This window comes from Papio anubis, chromosome 8, assembly GCF_008728515.1.
Source record: "Papio anubis isolate 15944 chromosome 8, Panubis1.0, whole genome shotgun sequence".
Taxonomy (NCBI): Eukaryota; Metazoa; Chordata; class Mammalia; order Primates; family Cercopithecidae; genus Papio; species Papio anubis.
Window position 1 is genome coordinate 132,107,627 of NC_044983.1, and position 24,469 is coordinate 132,132,095.

The 24,469-nt window shown below is 36.2% G+C and overlaps 2 long non-coding RNA genes across 2 annotated transcripts in view; both read right to left on the reverse strand.

Annotated features, from left to right (window-relative positions):
• The window catches only part of LOC108587389, an 82,015-nt gene that overhangs the window by 52,455 nt on the left and 5,091 nt on the right, over positions 1 to 24,469 (reverse strand). The gene's annotated exons all lie outside the window — the stretch shown is intronic.
• On the reverse strand, positions 18,289 to 21,882 carry LOC110744021. The gene is made up of 3 exons (XR_002524046.2): positions 21,588 to 21,882; positions 20,165 to 20,919; positions 18,289 to 18,846 (listed from the first exon to the last, which is right to left on the reverse strand). It is a non-coding gene; the product is annotated as an uncharacterized LOC110744021 (long non-coding RNA).

Genomic DNA, 24,469 nt, shown 5'->3' on the forward strand with positions numbered 1-24,469 from the left:
CAACCAATAGTATGGCTCTGTGCAAAATATGGCCCCAGATTTGTGTCTTCTTGTTTAGTTAATGCTCTTTACATTTTAGATAACCCACTCTTTTCTTCAGTTTAGTATTCTAAGCTTGAACCGCCTGTTGTGGAATCAGTAGCAAACATGGATTTAGATCTGTAACCACATCTCAACTATCCCTGTTTTTTGTGTAACTGTAAGGCATTTAATATCACTTAATCTAAGTTTACTCTTTCATATTATAGTCCAACAATAACAAAAGTACCTAGATAAATATAGTTATAAAATCTAAAAATAAAAAATATAAAGTATAAACTGAAAGTAATAATAAATACTCAAGCTTCACATTGACAGAAATAAAGTAGTCAACTTACATAAAATCCCTGCACAACTCTTTGGACAATGATAATTGCTATTAATAATATTATTCATATCCATATAGTTATTAGTTGTTATCCTTATTTCAAAATTTTACCCCTGTGGTTAACGTAGCTACCAATTTCACTTAGTTGATTAACAAACCTTTATTGAGATCTGTCATTGATTACTTATCCATCATAAATTTATACAAATAGTCAGTCACTCTTCTTTCTTTTTTTCATTTTTTCTTCCTCCTATCCTCTTTTCTCAAATGGAGAAGCTCTGCATTTTCCAGTATCTACCTTTAGGTTATGGCACCGTTCAGTAAGTTCAGAAAGATATTCTTTCACCTAAGGGTTCTGGTTCAGGAGTTGTTAGTGAAATGTCACAATAACAAAGACAAATAAGTCAATGCAGTTTGCAGTCTTATTAAATTGATATCAGTTTAGAAAAATAAACTTAATTAGCAGAATAAATTAACTGCAAACTTTAACCTGTTAACCTTGAGTTTTTTTTAACTTCAGTATGTAGTTAGAGGTTTCTTTTCATATAGTACTTGGAATTTAGATACATTAACCAGCGTTTCATCAAATGTCGCTTACCATAAGTTAGTTATTGCTTGTTTGGTTTTTTTTGTATGTCAATTATATGTAAACATGGGGAAGCATTTCTAATTAATGTATTCATCAAATTTTATTTGTTTTAAAATAATTATATTGTCCTTCATTACTAGGTTCTAAAATTGATGTGATACTGAGATACTTAACTGTTAACTGTTGATATAGTTGATTATGTAGATTTTTTAATTCAAAATGCTTGGAGCAAGAAGTGTTTTGAATTTGGAATTTTTCTATGTTTTAGAATATTTGCATATACATAATAAGATATCTTTGGAATGGGATCCAAGTCTGAACAGGAAATTTATTTTTGTTTCCTATACATCTTATATACATAGACTGAAGGTAATTTTATGCAATAGTCTAAATAATTTTGTGCCTGAAACATAGTTTGCATACATTGAACCATCAGAAAGTAAAGGTCTCACTATCTTTGCCACCCATGGGGACAATCCGTGGTTGTTTAGCATCACTGTAATTCCTGATGCTGAATTTCTATGCTATCAATAAGCAAATATTTTCTTACATATATTTATGCATTAAAAACCTAATAGTAAAAAAAAAAAAACCACATAATTAATACATTGAAAAAATAATGTGTTAAGGGTAACTAAGCACACAGTAACATCACCAGGACACCATATAAACTGCTAAACAGCAGCAACAGCAAACAATGGCTGGCTATCAGTCTCCATCTACATTTCTGTGTTTTGATTAAAAGGTTCATTGCATTTTGCGGGAGGGTGAGGGAAAGAAACATCAGAAGCAGTTGAGGGACCAGAGAGTGAGTCCTCGAGGGATGAGGAGGCATTCTGTTGGATGACTTTTTAAAATGTTTCCTCCAGAGTCATCTGCATCATTAATGGTTTTTATCTTAAAAGTCTCTCCTTGATTTTATAACCTAATGTGATTTCTTGTTCTATTATGAACAACTCCTGCTCTAGTCTCTCAATAAGTCCATAACACATTGTCACCATGTCATCAATAGGCACTTTTTCTGCAGTGTTAACAATGTCATCTTCATTATCACTGTTAATCAACATCGCCTTGATTCAGAGCCATTTTTGCTATTTTACCATCAGTCAATGAATGAACAAGTGGAGCCTCATTATTGATATTAAAAACTGCTTCAAGATCTACTTCTTCCAGTTTACCAGTGGACCCTGAAAGTATACTTTTTGCATATATAAGGAGTCCAGGCTTTTTCTTTACTTGACATACTCTTGAATCTCTTAAGGTCACCACCTTGCTCATCATCATCACTGAACACAGTTGGCAGGTCAGAGGCTGTGCCAGACATGTACAACTGTGTCTTTAGTCACTGTGTTCCAAACATGTAGCATCATGTATGCTAAGTCCTTTTGAAAACCTTCCACATCAACACTTCTGTTCACTACTGCTACAGTGCTATGCAAGAAAGTGTTTTTATATTTACTCTTCATCGATCTAAGGATAGCGTGGTCACATGGCTGAATTAATGAAGTCACACTTGAGGGAAAGTTTGTGACATAGCATTTCTTTTTATAATAAATTTGGCTGCAGAAGGAGCAGAGTACTCACCAGAAAATAATAAAATATTGCAACCATTATCTAGTCCGGCTTTCCTTCATTGAGTATAAGACACTGGTAAAAAGTATTTGTGAAGCCAGTTAGGAAAGATGTTTCTAGTGATCCTTGCCTTTTTGTTAGAATAAGAATGAGCTGGTAAAAGAATTACTCCTTGAAAACAGGGAGGATGCATGCTTTTGCCCATCACAGCAAGTTTACACTTATGCATGCCTGCTGCATTAGCACGTTCTCCACAGTTATTCTGTCCTCGGCATCCTTAATTTCTACAGGAGCTGTCTCATCAGCTGTAGTCAATGACTTTCTAGGGCAACAGGACCACAACCATGATGTTTCATCAGCATTATAGATTTACTCTGGTGTCCTACTTTTATCAGTGACAGCCTTGGCGAACTTATCAAATAATTTCTCTGCTGTTTCATAATCAGCAGATGCTTTAAAACAAAACATATTTAAAAATCTAATGCTGCATTATTTCTGATAGTTCTGCAATCAGCGTATTCAATACTTACTTTTTTTCTCGGTTTCAGTTCATCATGACAGATCTTTGATTGTTCCATGACCAGCATACCTTTAAATGGCATTTCTTTACTATGATGCTGATGAATCCACTCTTTAAAAACATGATCAAAATCTTCATTGTTATCTTTCTGCAGTGTCTTATGTTCTATTTTTCACTAACTTCTGTTCATCATTTTCAGCATATAATTTCAACAATTTATCTTTCTGTTTCTTCAGGTCATGTGTGGTGCTCATTCCAACACCATGCTCTTCTGCATGATGTTTTCCACTTACACCACCATCCAGTTTCTCCAACAGCTTGACTTTCTGTGTTGTAGATAAATATAAATGCTTCCACTTTGTCTTAATACTTTTACCCATAGGAGTATATATAGACCTTTTAGACGTTTTCTTTTCTTTTTTTTCTTTTTTTTTTTTTGAGACAGAGTTTCCCTCTTGTCACGCAGGATGGAGTGCAGTCATGTGATCTCAGCTCACTGCAACCTCTGCCTCCCAAGTTCAAGCAATTCTCCCACCTCAGCCTCCCAAGTACAAGTAGCTGGGACTACAGGCACCTGCCACCACACCAAGCTAATTTTTGTATTTTTAGTAGAGACGGGGTTTCCACCATTTGGCCAGGCTAGTCTTTAACTCCTGACCTCAGGTGATCCACCCACCTCAGCCTCTCAGAGTGCTGGGACAACAGGAGTGAGCCAGCATACCTGGCCTTTTTGACATTTTCAAAAAAATTGTTACATTACAGAGCAGATAATAACAATAATGCTAATAATAAAACACACAAACACAGTAATTAATGCATGTAGATCTTGGCTCCATTTGGAGCATTTTGAGGAATCTGCTGTTGGCACAACCACCCTGTACATGTGCTATTTTATTGCACTTTGTGTTTATGTGGAATAATCTAGGCATAAGTAAATAATATATATTACAGTCAAAGCAGGATAAGAAGGTTCTCACTCTTGGGAATGCTGAATAAATCGTGTGTTGTGGATGCAGACTATTACATGAGGTCATGTATGAAATTTTCCACTGTGGCATAATGTCAGCGCTTAAAAAGTTTCAGATTTTGGAGTACTATATTTCAAATTTTGGATTTTCCTATTTTGGATGCTCAACCTGTAAAAGGTAGTAAATCATACCTTCTTAGGAAATGTTCCAAATTTCAATATCACTCATTTACTAGTCTAATATGTTGGCATTTTTAAACCAAAAAAAAATAGTATTTTTTTCGCCTGTACACATGCTATAAATGATCCATGTAAGCATACATGATCATTTTCTCCCAAAGGTCGGATGAAACAGTTTTGCTCATACTCCTCAAACAATCTGTTTTTGCCTTTATTCCTGTTTATTTGAGGAGGTCCAGAGTTCTCATTTTTTGTGTTAGTCACTCAACAGAAGTGGCCAAGAAAGTTTTGAGCTGCTCTACGTTCTCAGTGTTGCACTGAGTGCTAGAGAATAAAAGCTACATAAGGTAATGTTCTTGTTCTGAACAGCCCCGTTGATTAAAATAATGTAAAATAAATTTTTAACTGTCTACACTTCCAAAATATATATGTAAGTAGTAATGTGAAAGTTTTAAAACACTTCTTGAGGATGGGGCTAAGTTTCGTAAGAACTTTGGTGTCATATTAAATAAGATTATTGAGTTCATTAAATGAATAGTGAAATGATGTGAGTTCAGACAGAAAAGAAACAACAGGAACACTAAATATTTAAAAACGTCTGTACTTTTAAAATGTTATGGTTTTAGGAACTTCAAATTCTTTTGTCAGGAATCAACAATAGTATAAGAGCAAAAACTGTGTGCTTTGCTGATGATCCTGATTCCAAAATCAATGCAAGTCATTAAAAATATTAAGCATGAGCATTACATGATCAGGTTTGCAGTTTAGCAATAGCACTCTGCCATCAATGGGGGAGGTAAAGAATGGTGAAAACTGAAACACAGATAACAGTTATGGAACATTGCAAGAATGCAGAAAAATAATTAGTATTTTCAGCCAAAATCTTGGTAATTGGTGCAAATATGAGGTAGATAGGAACTATCTTAAACAAAATGAATTATTAGGGGTTACTACCTCATTATATATAGGGATTTCTGGTAGTGTTAATAGGAGAACAGTAATTAAAATAGGTAACAAGAAAGTAGCATGAGTAGGGGGAATGTAAAATAAGTTAATTTTTGAGCCTGCTAATACAGATGGATCTGAGGGGCGACCTGGTGGGGAGTCTGGTAAACAATGGAATAGACTTATCGAAGGGTGTAGCTTAGACTGCAGTTCTAGGAATGTGGCATACATTTGCAAGTTATGCATTCACGCAGGTGGTAGAAGTGGTGGGTATAGATGAGTCCTGTATAAACTAAGGACATTTTATTGGGAAGCTAAAAGAAAAATGTAACTCAAAGAAGGGAACATAGAGAAGTCAAAGGACCTATTGTTGGAGATATAGAAGAATTTGAACCTCTGCTCTGTCTCCAAAATCTTCCCCATGAGAATCACTCTCTTTCCTTAGCATCCAACAATAATTACATGCCAATAAAAGCAATATTATCTTTAATTCTAACCTTGAATTATAGATGCTTATTGCATGCCTTATCTGCTTTATCATTTTGTAATACAGGGGAAAAGAGATGGGGGCAAGATTTGTGACTAGTAATTAGTTTTTGCTTGTTTGTTTGTTTGTTGTTTAGTTTTCCAGAGTGTTTCACACATTGCTTTTAATAATTGTGGCTGCTCACTGAACATGTTTCAAATTTACATACAATTGAGCAAACTACTCTAAGATAACATAAAAAATAGAACCCAAACGAAGAGAAAATGGACCAACTGGAGCATCAAGAAAGAAGGTGACTTTCAAGGAGAATTCTGGAATAGATATTTGAACAAAGCCATAAACCGCATTTCCACAAGGAGCAAAGGGGAGGGTGTATTCCAGTGTCTGGGAACTGAGAGCATGAGCAGCTGGTGCTGAAAGAAGTAGAGACAAATAAAATGCCTGGTGCACCGTTTCTCAAGGAGTTTCACATCTAAGTGTAAGAATAAAGAAACATCCAAGAGTGGAAAAGAAAGGCTACTCTATTGAGTGTTCCATTATAAGACACAGATTATATGTACCAGAGAATCAGGAGAGAAAGAACATTTTTTACAAAATCTCTTATGAATAATTGTGTGTGCATGTATGCAAGTGTGTTTATGTGTGAACATGAACTCAGTTTTATACAAAGGAATTTTACATAGCTGTAATTTTTGACCTCACTCCTATTAGGTCTTTTTTATTGCTAGTTGAGTGATGTATGCAGTTAAGAGTAAAGTCCAGAGAGGAAGTCACTTGTTCAAAATCACAAATATAATAAATTTAAAATCCTGAATAAATATCATAGATATTGCACTCCCAAATCAGTTCTCTAAAAGTGTTTCCTACCACAATGGTCTAATAACTAGCAGGCTGACTCTGAAGCATCTCTGTACAAGTTATCTGCTGGAAATTCCTTTGCATGACTCTCTCCTAATAATCTGGTAGAGGAGAGTGTCACTGAAAAGACATATGGCCAATTGAGGGAGTTAGCTGATAACAACACTTTGACTGATGATGGAAGCCTCCTACAGCTCTTGTACTTCTCTTGGGTTGCACTATAGGTGTAAGAAGACCGCTGTAATTGATGCCACATGCTTAATAAAGGCATAGCTTAGCTCAGAGGAGCAATAGGAGCTGTATTGAATCTGTTTTGAAAGGACCTCCTATATGCCACCCTTGTCTGCTCCCTAGCTCAGCCTGGTTGGGAAGACATTGTTTGTAGAAATCTATTATTTTGTTACTGTCAGCCTAGCTGCTGCCAAGTTGTAGAATCTATCCCATCCCAGACACTTTCTTGCTGTTCAAAGGAACATCAGATTTTAGAGCCAGAGATTACTTATACAATTATCGAATTAATTAATTCACTGACAGGGAAACAGTGACCCAAACCTGTTTTCTGGACTCTGTAGCTCACATATGTTGTTAATGAAAAAGCTATGGTGATATTCGTAAAGTATTTATGTTTAAAACAGTCTCAAGGGTAATTTCTAAAAACTGCCTTCTGAATATAATTTCCTCTTAAAGAAAAAAGACCCTGAAAGATAGTCAGAGCCTCTATCTCAATTCAATTTTTTTTATATATATATATAAATGGATATCTATCATGTGCCAAACAATTTTCCTTATCACTGGTGATTCATAGATAAAATGTGCTGACCAGTAATGAGAACCCCATCAAGAACCAAGAACTGCCTGACCTTTAAGGGATGGCAGAGTTAGACAAATACTTGAATTTTACAAAACTCCATGGCACTACGGATGAGAAAGAAAAACACATTAATTTTGAAAACTTATACTTGGTTATACGTGACTTAACACAAAATCATACATAAGACACTGAACACTTTTCTAGTTCACCATGATACAATATATCTCGACATCAAACCTAAACGACCTTAAAAACGAAGGGATATCCTTTCTGAATAAAAAGTTTCAGCTCCATCTTTTATTTTAAATTTGGATCACTTACGCAAAAGGCATCTGATAAACACTTTATGTGCCAAAGACTGGTATGAGCAAATGATAGCACTTCAACAGAGATGTTACAATGAATGAGCACAAAACGCTCTGTTTGTATATGGAGAAAAAAAGAAAGAAAACTTCATTTATATTTTATTCTGCCAAATGGGCTGCATGTCTCTAAAAAAACACAAACGCATGAGTAGAAGAAAGTGTTGGTTGGATGAATTTTCCATTTAAGGCAAAGTATAAATATTTGCACTTATTAAGGAAAAAATACACTGATGGTTGAAAATCAGAAATGATGAAAATTGTATTTATAATGAGAAAAGTAGTTTTGAATCTTTACTCAGGGTCAGAAAGACATTTTTGTAATAGGAATAGAAATTCTGATTTGGGTAGAAGAGTTTTATCAGGCTATGATTCTGTTAATTTCTTCAGAATCTTTTCTAAAGTGTAACAAATGATAATTATTCATTTGGATAGGTCTTGGAATTTTTAACTTTCTAAACTTCTTTGTGAACCATTTAAATAACTTCTGACACATGGTAATTAAAGCTGAGCTCTCCTCGAAGGCACAGCCCTCTATATTCTCTTGGAAATATAAGTGCTCAGTAAGATGTTATGACTTGAGCATAAAAACTCCCATAAGTATTAATATTACCTTCTTTTCACCCATTCTTGGGTATTCTTCATCTAACTAGTTGACTAAGAATATGGATTTCAGAAAATGTTTATTTGTTATTATTTCATGGAGACAATGCTTTATAGTGCTTTCCTCTTTTTAAAACATTTATTATCTTATTCCATGTAGCTTCATTAGATTTAACTTAGGAGAATTTTTATTTGTTTCACATATAACAGTTCAAATTTTTACTGTTTTTTTCTGATAAACATTTTAATTCTACTTCTGAACCAAACCAAACAACGCACGACACTGTTCAGGATTCCCCAGAATCTTTGAAGAAATAGAATCATGTTTCATTTTTCTCAACCTGAGATATTTGAGACCAACCCTAAACCTAATATGAAAATTCACCAATGCAATGTCTTTTTTTTTTTTTGAATAATCCCATGTTACCAAAAAACTTCCCCCTTTGAGATCCACGTTTATGGGTAAATATAAGAATTTTTATGAATTTGATATTATTATTCTGAGACTTTTGTTTAGGGAATTAAACTAATACTATTTGTTCTTTGCTATATTATTAAATAATACATGCAAGTATGTTATTTCAGCTATGTAAATTCCAGATAAAAGTATGTTTTGACATTAACTTCAATCAGATACCATTTTAGTGTTTTTGTTTGAATTTTTATTTATTTACTTGTTTATTTATACTGCTCTAAGAACATTTAACAGCAATCTATCCTCTAACCAACTTTTAAGTACATAAATTTTTAAGTACATTGTTAACTATAGGCACAATATTATACAGCAGATCTCCAGAATTCATTCTTCTTGCAAAATCAATACTTCACACCAATCAAACAACAACTCTCCATTTTCCTCTTTCCCCATCCCTTGGCGATCAGCGTTCTACTCTCTGCTTCTGGGAGTTTGACTATTACAGATACCTCATGTAAGGGGAATCAGGCAGTATTTGTTCTTCTTTGACTGGTTTATTTACCTTAAAATAATATCATTAAGGTTCATTCACATTATCACTCGTGTCAGAAATCCTCTTTTAAGGCTGAATAATATTTCATTGTTTGTATTTACCACATTTTCCTTATGCACTCATACATTGATGGATATTTAGTTTGGTTCCATATCTTGGCTACAGTGAATAATGCTGCAATAAACATGGGAGTGCAAAAATCTTTTTCAGATCCTGATTTTAATTTTTTAATGAATATTCAGAAATCAGACTGCTGGATCGTAAGTAGCTCTATTTTTAGTGTTCTGATAAAAATCCATACTATTTACCACAGCAGCTGTACCATGTTACATTCCCACCAACAGTGCACAAGAGTCCCAATTTCTTCACATCCTTGCCAACTCTTATTTTCTTAACAATAGCCATCCTAACAGATGGGACATGATATTTCTTTGTGGTGTTGATAATCATTTCTCTGATAGTTAATGATGTTGAGCATCTTTTCATATACTTACTGGCTATTTGTCTGTCTTCTTTAGAGAAGTATCTGTTCAAATCCTTTGTCCATTTTTTGACCAGAGTTTTTTCCTATTTGATTGTACAAATTCCTTCTGTATTTTGGATATGAACCCTGAACCAGGTATGAATACATTTTGGAGTAAGTTCCTAGGTCTAGGTAAAAATGAAATAACTCAAAATCTGTTGAACATTTTTATTTATTTGCAAGCATGTAGCTTTCTCTCTTAGACCTTGCAAATAACTTTATTCATTTGTGGACTCAGTACATACACTTTCAGCAGACATTTATTAGGTATTTACAACACGCAGACTCTTATAGACACTACGAGATTCAAGGATGTACAGCATGAAGGTTGTAATCTAAACTGTATTTCTCCTGTACACATGCATAGCTTGTTTGATAATTCATAGGGTGATCCAGTAACTAAAAATAGAACCAATTCAACAGAATTAAGACAATTAGCAAGCGTGCACATCCATATATACTTTTGTCAATAAGTTAGTTATAAATGTTATGAGGGAGTTTATGTGTCACAGGATTACAATGCATACATACATTATTAGATATAATACTTTTGCTCATCTAAAAGAGCATTCCTTCTCTCTTTTAAATCAGACCTTTGAAATAATTTAAGGGAATTCTTGAAGGTCACACAACTAGTAAATTGTACAACCAGCTCTAAAGTCCAGATCCCTGAATTCCAAAAGGAGAGCTTTGTTGTGTGTCAGGCAATGTTTCAGATTCACACCACAAAATTAGTGTGTGTGCACAGACTCTGTGAGCATCCACAAGATGGAAATGATTCTGGAATGCTATGTTGAGCATTCATACAGTTAGAACTTCTCTGATGGCCTGAGGAGTTAGCGAAGCTTCCAGAGGTTTCTCACTTCAAAATGAGAAGGAGCGTAAATAGCAGGAATGCTTGGTTTTATATATGGCTAGTGCTGGAGCACACATATTCAAAGTGAATGAATCACAGAGTATTCAGTTGAACAGAAAGGGAAAAGGAAAAGTTCGCTGAGGCATTTATTTCCTTTGAGTTCTTACTTTGTTTTACTTCCACCATGAAACATAATTCTTCTTTCGTATTTACTATGAACTTCCGACATGGCTAAATCTATTGCATTTGTTTCCTTTGTCATAATAACAATGTCCTTCTTTTTGTAATTCTCCTTGTTTATTTTCTCTTCATAACAGTTGCTTCATGTATTTGCATTAATCCAAGCATTGAAGAGAAAAAGAAAAGTGACTATTGAATGGGAAGGGCTAAACCACCCTAACTTGACTACAGCTTTTGTCTTTGCTATGTTGAAAACCAATCAAGGCATTGGACTATATTCAAATTATTGAGTTAGTTTTGCTTTTGCAGGATAATATTCAGAAACATAAATTAAAGCAGAAATATGGCTGTCCTTCGTAGAAATTATATATTTTGTTTATTTTAAGGGATTATAATGCCAGATGGCTATCCATATCTGATGACATTTGACCTAAATGTATTTGTGGAGTAAACATAATTAATAGGAAATGTATTAACAATAAATTGATTGTAGCACAGGATTTTATTCCTGGCTCATACGTACATTTCACTAACCTTCTTCTAGTCAACATACAGTCTATTGTCTTCTGCAAAGAAGGAAAAATAACTACTCCATATAGGTAGGTCTCGAAAAGTATTGCCAGGGGACTTTTCAAGAAGCCACTGAGATTTATAGGAAGAACATCACTAAGGGAAGATAAGGCCTAGATATATAAGACTTAGTAGCTTGAATTTGAAGTAAAATCATTCAACATTTTATTGTAGAATTTCTTTCTTGCCCAAGTTGTATAGACTTGCCATGAACAAGAAAGGGAAGGGTACAAACAACCATAATAATAAAGAACAAGTGTTTAGGGGAATTCTTGAGGGTCACACAAATAGTAAATGGTACAACCAGACCTAAATCCCAGATTCCTGAATTCCAAAAGGAGAACTTTGTTGTGTGTCATGCAATGTTTCTGATTCATACCATAAAATCAGTGTAAATATTTGGAACCTTTAAAAATTAATATAAAAATATACATTATGATGAAAATTAAGACTGATAAAAATGAACAAAGGATATGAGCAAAAAACTTAATGAAAGAAAATGTAAATGTAAATAAATAATAAAATTTGAAACAATGAATTATTTTTAGCTATAATACTGGCAAAGCTTTTAGAAATTGATGTTTAAGTAAATTATCATACATTTGCTTATTTATAGCTTTTTACATGGTGCTCATTTTGTGCCAGGCTCAGAAAAGAATATTGTACAGCCAGTGGCAATGTGATTTTAAAGAATTCTAGAAATATGAAGAAACACAGAAAAACTGTTAATAAAAAATGACAATATGCGGCATATATTTAATTTTTTATTTGTAATTATCTCTATAAAATGTTTCATACACATTTTATTAAATCTACAAAATTGTGACTTAGATTTATTAAGCAACTTGCTCAAAGTTGCATGCGCAGAAAGTGATAAACCAGGAATGTTAACTCAGCTCTGCCTAACTTTGAAGTACATATTTTTAACAAGGACAATATATTCATTCTGCATTAAAGACATAAATAATCATAATGTGAAAGTGTATTCTTAGACTAAGAGAACACATACATATGCACACACACACACATACGCATACACACACACACACACACACACACACTTCCATATGTCTAAATCTTTAATATGGGCAATTTTTACTTTGCACATTCTGCTTTTCTGCAATAAATATGCACTGATTATCATGATTTTTTTAAAAAAAACAAATGTGAGAAACTGATTGATTTTATGAGTCATAAAATAGAAAATCTTGCAAACTGGGCAGGATGTCTCTATTTTCCCTGTCTTTTTCCTGTCTTTTTCCCTGTCTTTTATCTTCAGTGTCTTTTATCTTCAGTGTCTTTTATTTTCAATGTCACACTGAATTTGGACACTGGAGAAGAGAAAGGAGAAGGTCATTCTGGATACCCTAGGACTCAGAGATGGTATGTGCCCAAGCACCACACCACCTGGCCTCACTGGGATACAGGAATGAGAAGTAGACAATGCAACAGACTATTTGAAGGCCCGCATAGGACTTTGCATCTTTGGAGCCTGGCACTTGGCAAGCCCATGGTAAATGTTAGGGATGCAATGAGCTGCCTTCGCTTTCTGCCTCTTAATTATATTATACTTTATGCTCTCCCTTAGATAGTTGAGGGTTGTTTAGGCTGTGCTAAAAATTCTTGAAATGCTCTTGTCAGAGGTAGATAGAATAGGTGAGGAGGTAGGGGTGTAAGCCGTGATTTCTTAAGTGATTTCTATTTTCAGTACCAGTGCTAGTACCTTCAAGAGGCATCCATTGATTCATCATGAATGCTCTATGATACAGACATTACTAACCATATTCTACAGCCTAGAAAAGCCAGGCTCCATAGGTTAGTGGATGGCCTGAGATGACATGGCTAGTGTCATGACCAGGCATTTCCATTATCTTTTTCATAAAATCCCTGCCTTCTCCCCTGAATCACTGCTTTTTCACTTCCCCTCATTATGCCACACAAATAGTAGTCTCTAACTTTAATACTAGTTCTTATGTATCCTGATGCTAACTGGATAAACAAAGACTAGACACAAAATGGATGGTCCAATACTTATTAACATAATGCCTCAGTATAATACAAATCATAAACTCCACTATTCCAAAAGTTACGTTTTTATGTTTAAAATAATTCTCCACCATACTTGAGATGTAGACTCTTGCTATTGAATGCATAGTCTGAGAGCTAGTAACATAGCCATTAACCTGGTGGCTGCCAGAAATGCAGGGGAAGCTGCATTCTAACCAGCTTTGTGTGGTTAGACATGTTAAAATTGAACATGTTTCCACATGTTAAAATTTAAAATACTTATTGATTATTTTAACTATTACAATTCCACTTATGCATGTCATTGACATGCATATGTGACATTGTGACACTGGTTGATAAAAATAATAGCTGAGAATTATAACATTTATTGACTGCTCACCACAGGCTGGATTCCCTGGTAACTAGTTTACGTGCTTCATATCATGCAACATATGAAGCATGATTACACTGGACATCAACCTATGAAGCAAATTACACTGGATTTTAAGTGGAAAAGTAGGCACCTCAAGTGTGCCTTTTTTTAACAATGCCTGGATGAGTCAGGACTTTCACAGCTGATGACAACAATTTTATGAAAAAGTCCTACTTTCCCTATATTAGAGATCAATGAGATAAGTCTTTAAAACACTGCGTTAATTCTAAGTAGCGCGGTTGAGTTTTAGACTTATAACTGTCCCAGCCTCGGAAACAAACTTTTAGCTAGTACATTCAGTTGCCTGTCTTTGAGGCTTTTGCAAAGTGGCAGTGGAAAAAAGAGTGATATGCCTAAAGCGGTATTTCACTGGAGGTTATCTGAGGTGCATGAGAGGCTACCTCAGACAAACAAGTCTTATGATAAAAGAAGTACAGGAGAGTTTCTGTAAGGTGTGCTTCTTAACACATCGTCTAAACGATCTCTTCTTTAGATGTATGCAGAGTGTTTCATTAACGGATCTGAGAGAAGCAGTAAGACACTAAAGGAGAAAATCAAAGAAATGTCTGGGCTCCCAGGAGTTTACAATTTCTATCCAGAGTGCAGCTCAGATTTCTCCAAAAACAGGCAAATGAAGAAGATTGATACTTAACACTCTTTAGGGAGGCATTTTGCTGTCTAGGATATTTTATATACTTTGGGTAAGTGAATGCAAAAAGCAGATTACACCGGACCTTAAGTGGAAAGGCAGGCAACCAGAGAGTGCCTGTGTTTAACAATGCCTGAATGGGTCCAGGCTTTCACACCTGATGAAAATTTTAGCGTATTAATCCATTTAGGAAGCTAGATTCCTCATCTTGTGCTTGATTGCTAATCACAGACATTACATTATGGGCAAGTTGAGGTTGGCAAGCTCCTGGCATATTGGGATCAAAACACAGTTTTAGAACTAAGGCGTGGTACTCCTCAAAGTTGCCATCCTATGTTGAAAAAAGTGCCAGAGCTCTTGGCTTTAATCCTGCACCCTCAGCTGCAGCCCCAAACACAGCTGATCATACGGGCCTCCTGATCAAAAAACTTGCAGTGGCTCAGCACAGCCTACAGAGTAAAATAGTTGTCCCAGAATCTCAGGGACTTAGACATCCAACAGAAATTTCTGTTCACTCTGAGTCTAAAACACTCTAGATTCTAACAACGTCTTATCATAACCTCAGGTGCCATTCAAGTACTGAACACCCCACATACCACTGTACCATTCTCCCTCTCTCTCTCTCTCTCTCTCCCCCCCCTCCCCTCTTCCCTCACTCACATACCATAGAGACAGAGAGGGAGGGTGAGAGACACATACTTTTTTCTCTCTCTGTTTTTGTTATGGAACATATTAAACAGATACCAAATTAGACACAATTAAAAAACTTGATGTATCCATCACTCAACTTTAACAATGAACATTTTATAGCCAACATTATTTTTATATATCCACATTCACCCCCTTCCTCATACTTTCATTTGGATTAAACCCAGATATTATATTGTTCCACCTAGAACAGAATATCAGTATATTTCTCTAAAAGGTAAGGACTCCTAAAAAGCATAATTACAAAGGCATTTTGACATCTAAAAATCCACCATTTTAACATTGCCATATATTGAGGCAGTGCTTGCATTTTTATAAATGGCACATGCATGCACATGGATATATATGTATGCCTACATTGCAATGGTCAGAATGTTTGTGTCCCTCTAAAATTCATTTTTTTAATGCAATCCCCAATCTGTTGATATTAAGAGGTGGAGCCCTTGGGAGGTGACTAGGTCATGAGGGTTTTCCTCATGAATGAGATTAGTGACTTTATAAAAGAGGCTGGAGGTAACTTGTCTGGCCCTGACTATGTGAGCACATAGCAAGCAGGCACCGTCTCTGAGGTAGAGTGAGACCTTACCAGAAACCAGATCTGCTGGCACTTCCACTTTGGACTTCCCAACCTCTAGAGCTATGAGCAATAAATTTCTGTTGGTTAAAAATTATTCAGTCTACGATATTTTGTTACAGCAGCCCCAAACTGACTAAGCCATGTGTATATGTTTATGTAAAGTTGACTCTTGAACAACATGGGATTGAACTACCTGCAAAGATCCACTCATATGTGGATTTTCTTCTGCCTCTGCTGTCACTGAGACATCAAGACCAACCTCTTCTCTTTCTCCCCTTCCTCAGCCTATGTAATGTGAAGATAATGAAGCTAAAGATCTTTATAATTTAATTCCATTTAATGAACAATAAATATATTTTATCTTCTTTATGATTTTCTTAACATTTTCTTTTCTTTAGCTTACTTTATTGTAAGAATGCCATATAAAATATATATTACATCCAAAATATGTGTTAACTGATGATTTATTCATTGGTCAGATTTTCTGTCAATAGTAGGCTATTAGTAGTTAAGTTTTTGGGAGTCAAAGGTTATACACAAGGGCCAACTGTATGGATAGAAGGATGGATAGATGATAGATGGATGGATATAGATATATCTATAAATATAGAGAAAATTATAAATCTATACATATAAATACAGATATAGATATATAGACATATAGAAATATACATATAAATAAATATAACTGTAGATGTGCATGTAATCTATAGTGTGTTTATTAAATTTGTATCCAAAGAGGAATTGGTTGATTTAAGTAATTTTAATTCATAGGGTTACTCTGCATCTCCTTAGTGGTTGTCTCGATGTCTTGACCTGGAGAAACAACTTCTGTCATAGCCTCCTTTCACACTACACTCTTCTCCATTCATCAACTTGAGCTTCAGAGTATAAATTTTATCACCTCTGTTGAGCCCTTCTAAAACTTTCCATTACACTTAGAATAACATCCAAACCTCCTAATGTGGCCATAAGAGTCATAGAGAACCATGTCCTCTCATCTCTGAGAGCTCATCTCCTCTGGGCTCCTCTTGTTCACTTGGCTCCAGCCACATTAGTGCTTTTTCTCTGACTCTAGATCATGCCAAGTTCTCAGGACAACTAATCCCTCTGCAGAAGGGCTCTGCCCTAGATGTTGCTGTGACTGCCCCTTTCCTATTGCTTATGTTACCACTCAAATGTTACTTCTCAGAAAGGATCACTCACTGAAAGTAGTGTCCACACCACAAACAACGTGTGCTCCCTTCGCTTTGTGTTTATATTTATCTTATTCTTACTCCACCCCGAGGAAGCCTCTTAAAGCCAATGTCTAGGTCTCCTTTATCAGTTTCTGTATCCTGGAGCCCAGGACTGAGCCTGGCATGCAGCATTGCCTCAGTAAGTCTTCGTTAACTAGCCTACCTTGAATAATGAACAACATTTGAGTTTTTCTATTAAGCATTCCTTTCTCTTCATCAACCCCAATAGTTTCCTAATTGCATTCTGCTCTCTTATGCTTAGGCACTCTTCAGGGTGATTTAGGTGGTCCTCATCACTGTACCATTGCTCCTAGCTATGGTGTGATGATTCAAGTCTGGCTACAATACAGTCTAGGAATGTGCATCAAGCCATGATATTTAGACCTGCTGCATTCTGTTGGGGTTGCTAGACCACAGGGATCTCATCCAGAGATAGAAATCTACCATTTAACTCACAATGTGAAACTGTATGAGCTGCTCGATATCTGTTATCTCATTGGATTGTCGTTATTCCACTTTTTGCACTTTGAGGAAACTTAAGACTCAAGGAGCTTAACATACATTACACAGTGGAAGAGCTATGATTTAAACTGGGATAAATTTGACAATAAAACCAGGAATATTCATTCAAGAAAGTGAGAGGCTAGTCATTGACCCATAGAAGACTGGGCAGCATCCTTCACAACAGCCGAATGTCATTTCATGAGGGCAGATAAGTCCTTATAATTAATTGAGCCTAGAATGAAATTTCATATCTCTATAAATGCCAGCTATGTTTCGTAGAGTTTTAACATATTTTTGCTTTGTCTAGAAATGTTCAAAATTTCCAAGAATCAAAATACCAACAGCAAATAATTCTCATGGACTTTGTTAAGCCAATACCACTTAGATAAACTATTTGCATTACTGAGTATATTGTGCAAAAATGTAGCAGAGGAGATTCCTCCTTCTGTTAGCAGGCTTGGAACTTAATATTAAATTAGCTGAGAATCATGAAATGTATGGATTACAATGACTTATATTCATAAAGATTACTTTTAAATAATTAATATATTATTGGCTGAAACAGAGTCTTACTCTGTTACCCAGGCTGAAGTGCAGTGGTACCATCACAGCTTACCGCAGCCTTGAGCCAGGAGCAGTTGATCCTCCCACCTCAGCCTCCTGAGAGTTGGGACTATAGCCACGTGCCACTATGCCCAGTTAATTATTATATTTTTTTGGAGAGATGGGTTTTGCCATGTTGCCAAGGCTAGTCTCAAACCCCTGGACTCAAGTGATCCTCCTGCCTCAGCCTCTGAAAGTGCTGGTATTACAGGAATAAGCCACAGTGCCCACTCTATATTTCAAATATCTTTGACATATTGGTAAGGAATCTCTGTTGTGAAAAATGTACATTGAAATGAATTACTTACTTTTGGTTTGCCTCTTTATTTTCCATCAATCTTTTCTTGTTACTGTAGACCCCAGAGGTCTACCCCAAAATTCTTTAGCTTCTTACATTACTGCTTCCTTTTGCAGTTCATCCTCTATGTCTTATTGCTTCACTAAACAATACTCTATTTCTTAATGCTTCGTATGATCTCCAAAATCTTTTAAAGTATTCAGTTCTTTATACCTTTACATATGGTGGAATTTCAATATAGACAATATATTTATCTCTGATTTTTCACAAAAATAAAGAGGTGGGCTATTTCTTTCGCTCAAGAGCAAGTCCAGAAACAGGAAATTTAGGACTGGTGCACATGTTTGGTACTACCATCAAGAACCCATGGCCTTTCAATATTTCTTCTCTTCTATCATTGGCATATTGGCTTAATCTTCATGCTTCTCACCTCTTGCTTGCAGAGTGGCTACTGCTTAAAGCGTCAGGCTCCTACTGAGACAGGAGCAAGAAATCAAGCAGAAAGGAATATGAGAAGAATTCCATTTATGTTTGTATGACCTCATGGAGAGGGGATTGGATAAATGGAATTTTCACTTTTTACAGTCTTTAAAGAAGAATCAGAAAATGGAGACTGGGATTGGAAACAGAGATCTGATGGCCAAATTATGGAGTCTGCCAGTGAAACTAACTCACCTATGGGTAAGAAAAGATCTCACTAAGAGGCAAAATTTCAGTTAGGCCTTCATGGAGTGTTGTCACAGTTAGAAGGGAAAGGGACTTTTCAGGCAGAAATATCAACAAGTGCCAAGGAACAGAGACAACAATGAAGTCACATATATAACAATTACATATATACAATATAATACATTGTGTCTGGCAGGGTCACAAACATTCAGACCATATCGGTACTTATTTTTGTCGTATGAGATATGGATAAATACTGCTATGGTCTGACCGTTTGTGTCCCTCCCAAATACACCTGCTGAAACCCTGACCCCTAAGGTGATGGTATTAGGATTGTGTAGCCTCTTATTAGTGCTTTTCTATAAAAGATTCAGAGCATTCTTTAGTCCCTTCCACCATGTGAGGGCACAATGAAAGCAGTGCCCTCTATGGAGCAGAATGTGGGCCCTCACCAACACTGATCTTCCATTGCCTTGACCTTTAACTTCCCAGCCTTCAAAACAGTGAGAAATAAATTTCTGTAGTTTATAAGCCAAACAATCTATGGCATTTTTTTATAGCAACCTGAATGGACAAAGACAGGTACCTACAGTGAACTCAGTCCTCCGATTCACAACAGTGATTAAGAAAACATTATCACTCCGGGAGTTTATAATGTGATAGAAAAGAATGTCAAATAATTTTTGAAGTCAAAACAATATGAAATAATGAAAACATTCAGGAAAATATGATGATTCCTAGCAGGAATATATAAGTTTTTGTGAGAGAAGGATCATTGGATTATTTCCTGAAAAAGTTGCTTTCAAGAAGACTCTCAAAAGATGATAGCCATTATCCATTATCCAGCAAATATGTTTGCAAGGAGAACAGGATACTCAAGGAATAGAAAAGAGCATATGCAACGTTATAGACTATGATCAAAAACATTTAGAAAAATTCAAAGACAATAAATATATCCAAGGCAGACAGAACAAAGAGGATGTGGGGAAGAGGGGAGAAGATGAGACTTTGCATGTAGGAAGGGCCCGAATGAGCCATGTGAAGGAATCAAAGACAGTGGAATATTTAGAACTAATGAGAAGTCCAGTGAAGGGAAAATATTCTGGCTTTTCATATTTCTTACTTGGGCCTGTAAGACTGTGTGAGCCGCTTCTTGCTGAATTCTCCACATACTCTTTCACTTTCCTTTGCCTTCACTTAGGCTACTGTGGCCTTCTTTTCCTCCAATATGCCAAGGACTGGGGGTCCCTGATTCCTTCAAGTCATAAAATTCATTATTCTATTCCGTCTGTGGTTGTGGAACCCCCTGGGCCTTGAGAAAGTCAGGGTTTTGATAGGCAAAGTAAGTCTCAAGGCATTTTTCATTGCTGTTTCCTCTTCCTAGACAACTTTCTCCCCTCATTTATGCATTGCTGGCTCTTTCTTAATATTAAAGTTTTTCATTTGCCAGAAAACAGAGCCTCAGATATAGACTTTCATGCAGGTAGTTTAGCCTGGATGCATTATCTGAAGAGTTTAGTAAATGGTAAGTGTGAGACAGGGAAGAAGGAAGAACACTGTTAAGCGGGTTTCTGCTGTGGCAGTTTGAGCTCAGTGACTGTTGAAAAGCCATGTAGAATGACCCTTACACTTGTCCACCAAAAGAATAAAAAGAAGGAACATTTATCTTCTGAATGACATCTGCCATTGGTCAAGGGTTGGCCTTGGTTTGTTAATTCTCTTGTTCTTCTTGGTTTATACATCTGTGAAGGTATAATGGTTTTCTGCAGGCATTTTACACTGCAACTTCAGAGGCATACTGAATAGAATAGAAGAGGTGCTAGGTGTAACTGAGGCAAGGAAATGTTGGCTTGCAGTCTATGAAGCTGATTGCTAAAGCTTTAGTGAGAGAGATGGAGAGAATGAGGAGTGAGGTTCAAAAGACATCTACGAAAGAGCTCAGCTCAAATATCACTTTCTTAGAGAGGCCTTCTTCAACTACCCAACCTAAAATATTGTCAGCCACCCTTCTACCCCTCTTTCACAAGTCCTGCATTTAAAAATGTCATAGCATTTAGCCCTCTTTGGAATTACAATATTTTCTTATTTGTTTAACTATCATCTATCTACCTTCTACCAGAACATAGCTCCATTCTGTCCTTCTCACAATCTCTGGCCTCTGGCAGGGTGTTGGCTATACAAGAGCCCTCCATAAATAATTGAGAAGCACAGACAAAAAATGAAGTTGGAAAATCATTGAGAACAACTCATAAAAGTTCATATAAATCACACTAAGTTGTTTGAGTTTATATCTTTATGTCTTGGGAAACATTTTGCAGGCAGTTTTGTTCTCATTCCATAGCTGTAGAAGGTGGAGCTCAGCGTGTTCAGGTTTACAGGCCACATGTGCTAAAAGTGCTTATGGGACTACAACACAGACACCATTCGTTTAAATCCCAAAGCTCCCTCGAGCCCCTGTATTGGCATAACTTAATGCTGACTCTCAAGATTAGAAACAAGGATCAAGGATATCCACAGGTTTGTGGCTTCAAAAGAAGCACACTCACCTTATTAGGAGAAAACCAACTTCTACTTCCGGATTTCCTAGGCTAGGTGAATCATACCCTGTCTCTAAAATAACAACTTTCCTCCCAGAAGCTCAGCTCTTGTGTTAAGAGGCCCATGACTCCATTAACTGTGCACCTCTGCCCCCCGTGCTTCTGGTAACATTTTTGTAACTGCCCAATCTGACTTCCAGTGTCATCTAAGTGGCATTTGAGTCATATCGTCTCTTCCAACTGTAGATGGTGCAGGCCTCTATAGATATTTTCAAGAATTAAATAAATGAAATAAGAAGTAATTGATTAGTAAAGCATATCATGCAATGATTACAACCATAAATTATTTTCAAAAATTATCCTATATAAAATACATGAGAGAATTAGCAGATCTCAGTGTTTCTGATCTTCTAAGCATCTGGACATCCAAGTGTGTTTCTTTCTTTCCTCCCTCCCTCCCTCCCTCCCTTCTTTCTCTCTCTCCCTCTCTCTCTTTCTTTCTTTCTTTCTTTTCTTTTATTTTTTTTCTGAGACAGAGTCTCGCTCTGTCGCCCAGGCTGGAGTGGAGTGGCGCCATCTGGGCTCACTGCAAGCTCCACCTCCCGGGTTCACGCTATTCTCTTTCCTCAGCTTCCTGAGTAGCTGCGACTACAGGCACCCGCCACCATGCCCGCCTTGTATTGTTAGTAGAGACGGGGTTTCACCATGTTAGCCAGGATGGTCTCGATTTCCTGACCTTGTGAACCACCCTCCTCAGCCTGCCAAAGTGCTGCGATTACAGGTGGGAGCCACCGCGCACAGCCTTGTTTGCTTTCTTCTTTTTTTTTTTTTTTTTTTTTTTTGTTATTGAGGTATACCATACATATATACAAAGTGCGCAGATATTGAGGGTACAGCTCAATGTATCTTCTGGATAGAGATTTGCATACATATAGAATGAGGTTTGAATACTGCCTATGTAACACGGAGATCAAGACACAGAACTTTTGCAGTATCCTTGAAATATTCATTCATCTTCCCAGTTAACACTTCACTACACTGAGGTAACTATTATATTGACTTCTATTAGATTAGTTTTGCTTTTCCTTGTATTTCATGTGAACAGAATCATAAGATATGTGCCTCTTAATACGTGGCTTGTTTTCCTCAATATTCAGACTGCAAAACTTATCCACGTTGATATGTGTAGCAGTAGTTTGTTTTGTTTGTTTCTGATTATTTTTCACTGTATGACTAGATCACAGTTTATTCACAATTCTAGTGTTGATGATTTCCTCCCTCCCTGTTTTTGACTGTTATAAACAAAGCTGCTTCAGATGTTCTTAAGTCTTTGGGGGCATGTGTACTCATTGTCCCTGGACGTATATTTCAGAGTGCAGTTCCTGATCCAGAGGGTAGATTACGCTTACATTTAGTACTTTCTGTCAATTTCCCAAAGTAAATAAAACAAATTATTCTCCCTTCAGCAATGTTTTACAGTGCTAGGGGTTCGAAGTCTTTGAAGGCAAGAGATTTGCATTATGTTTCTCTGTATCATCCATCATGCATTCCATATGCTTTACTTAGCAGGTGCTCACTAAATATTTGTCCAAGAGCTCATGCGATTCCTCTCCCCTCGTGAGAAAAACATCTGACTAAATGGTGAGACTGGTTTCCTTGCATTCAAAGTCACTGCAGGAGCACCATCAAGATGGCAACCTTGAAAACTGCAGTTGCTGAAGCTTGATGTTTTGTCTTGCTTTGTTTTAAGAATGTTTTCATTCTAATATGTTATTTTTGTGATGAATCATTTCATGAATAATTAGACTGATCAAAACCAGAACGAGATAAATGACCTGCTCTGCAACTGAGCTCTTTAACAAATGTGCAGTGCCCTGGAGGCAGCCACTGTCCAATTCCTAGGCAAGGTTCCTTGACTCAGGACACATTCCGTTACCCAGGAAGACAATGGCATTATAGAATGCAGGACCACAAATCTCCCCAGAGATTAGATATTCAGCCCAAACTCTCCTCTGGATGGGAAGGCAATGTGAGGTGGGAGAAATGAAGAAAGGACATTTGAGTAAAAAACAATAAAAGTTAATGAGGTTTGAATACTGCCTATGTAACAGGGTGACCTTTGCAAGAGTTTTTGAAACTATAAGCCTCTCTTCTCTTGTATATAAGTTAAGGATAATATTTACTTTGTAGTGTTTTTATGAAAAGAAGATGTAAAATTTTGAAATGTAAAGCAGGTGCCCAGCTAGTGGCAGTGATAGCAATAATATGACATACAAACAATAAGCATCATCTAGTAGATGCACTAAAGATGTGCCAGGCACAATACTAACCACTTTGCATCATTGTCTCATTTTATCCTTCTGAAAGAACGCAAAATGCCATGGTCGAGCTAAATACTTAACTGAGAGTCGGACATTCTGCCAAAAAGAGGTGGACAGTTTGGTTATGCCTCTTCTACCACTTATCTTGATTAAATGTCTTGATTTTTCTTGCCTCTTCTTTCAAATCTATCAAATAATGTTGTTGGATTAAAGTCTTATATACTACAAAATTATATTACCTATGTGTGTAACATTTAGGGCACATCAAATAAAACCAAGATAAAAAAATATAGGTAAGCAGCTGTTATGTACCAATAAATTTAATAGACAGCTCCTGCCCTCAAGAGACCACTAATTATAATGTCATATGGTAGAGTTCCTGTAGGAAGTAGCATTAAATTTGACTTTGAAGAATGAATAGGTGTATTGTAGGGAGGGGTATTCATTTATGTAAATGCTTGGAAATGAGTAGAAACACACTCCATTCTAAGAAATCTGAGAAGCTCTTTTGTTAGGGAAACAAATGATGTGGGTATCAAATAAAAGGGTCAAGAATTGTGGCTGGAAAAT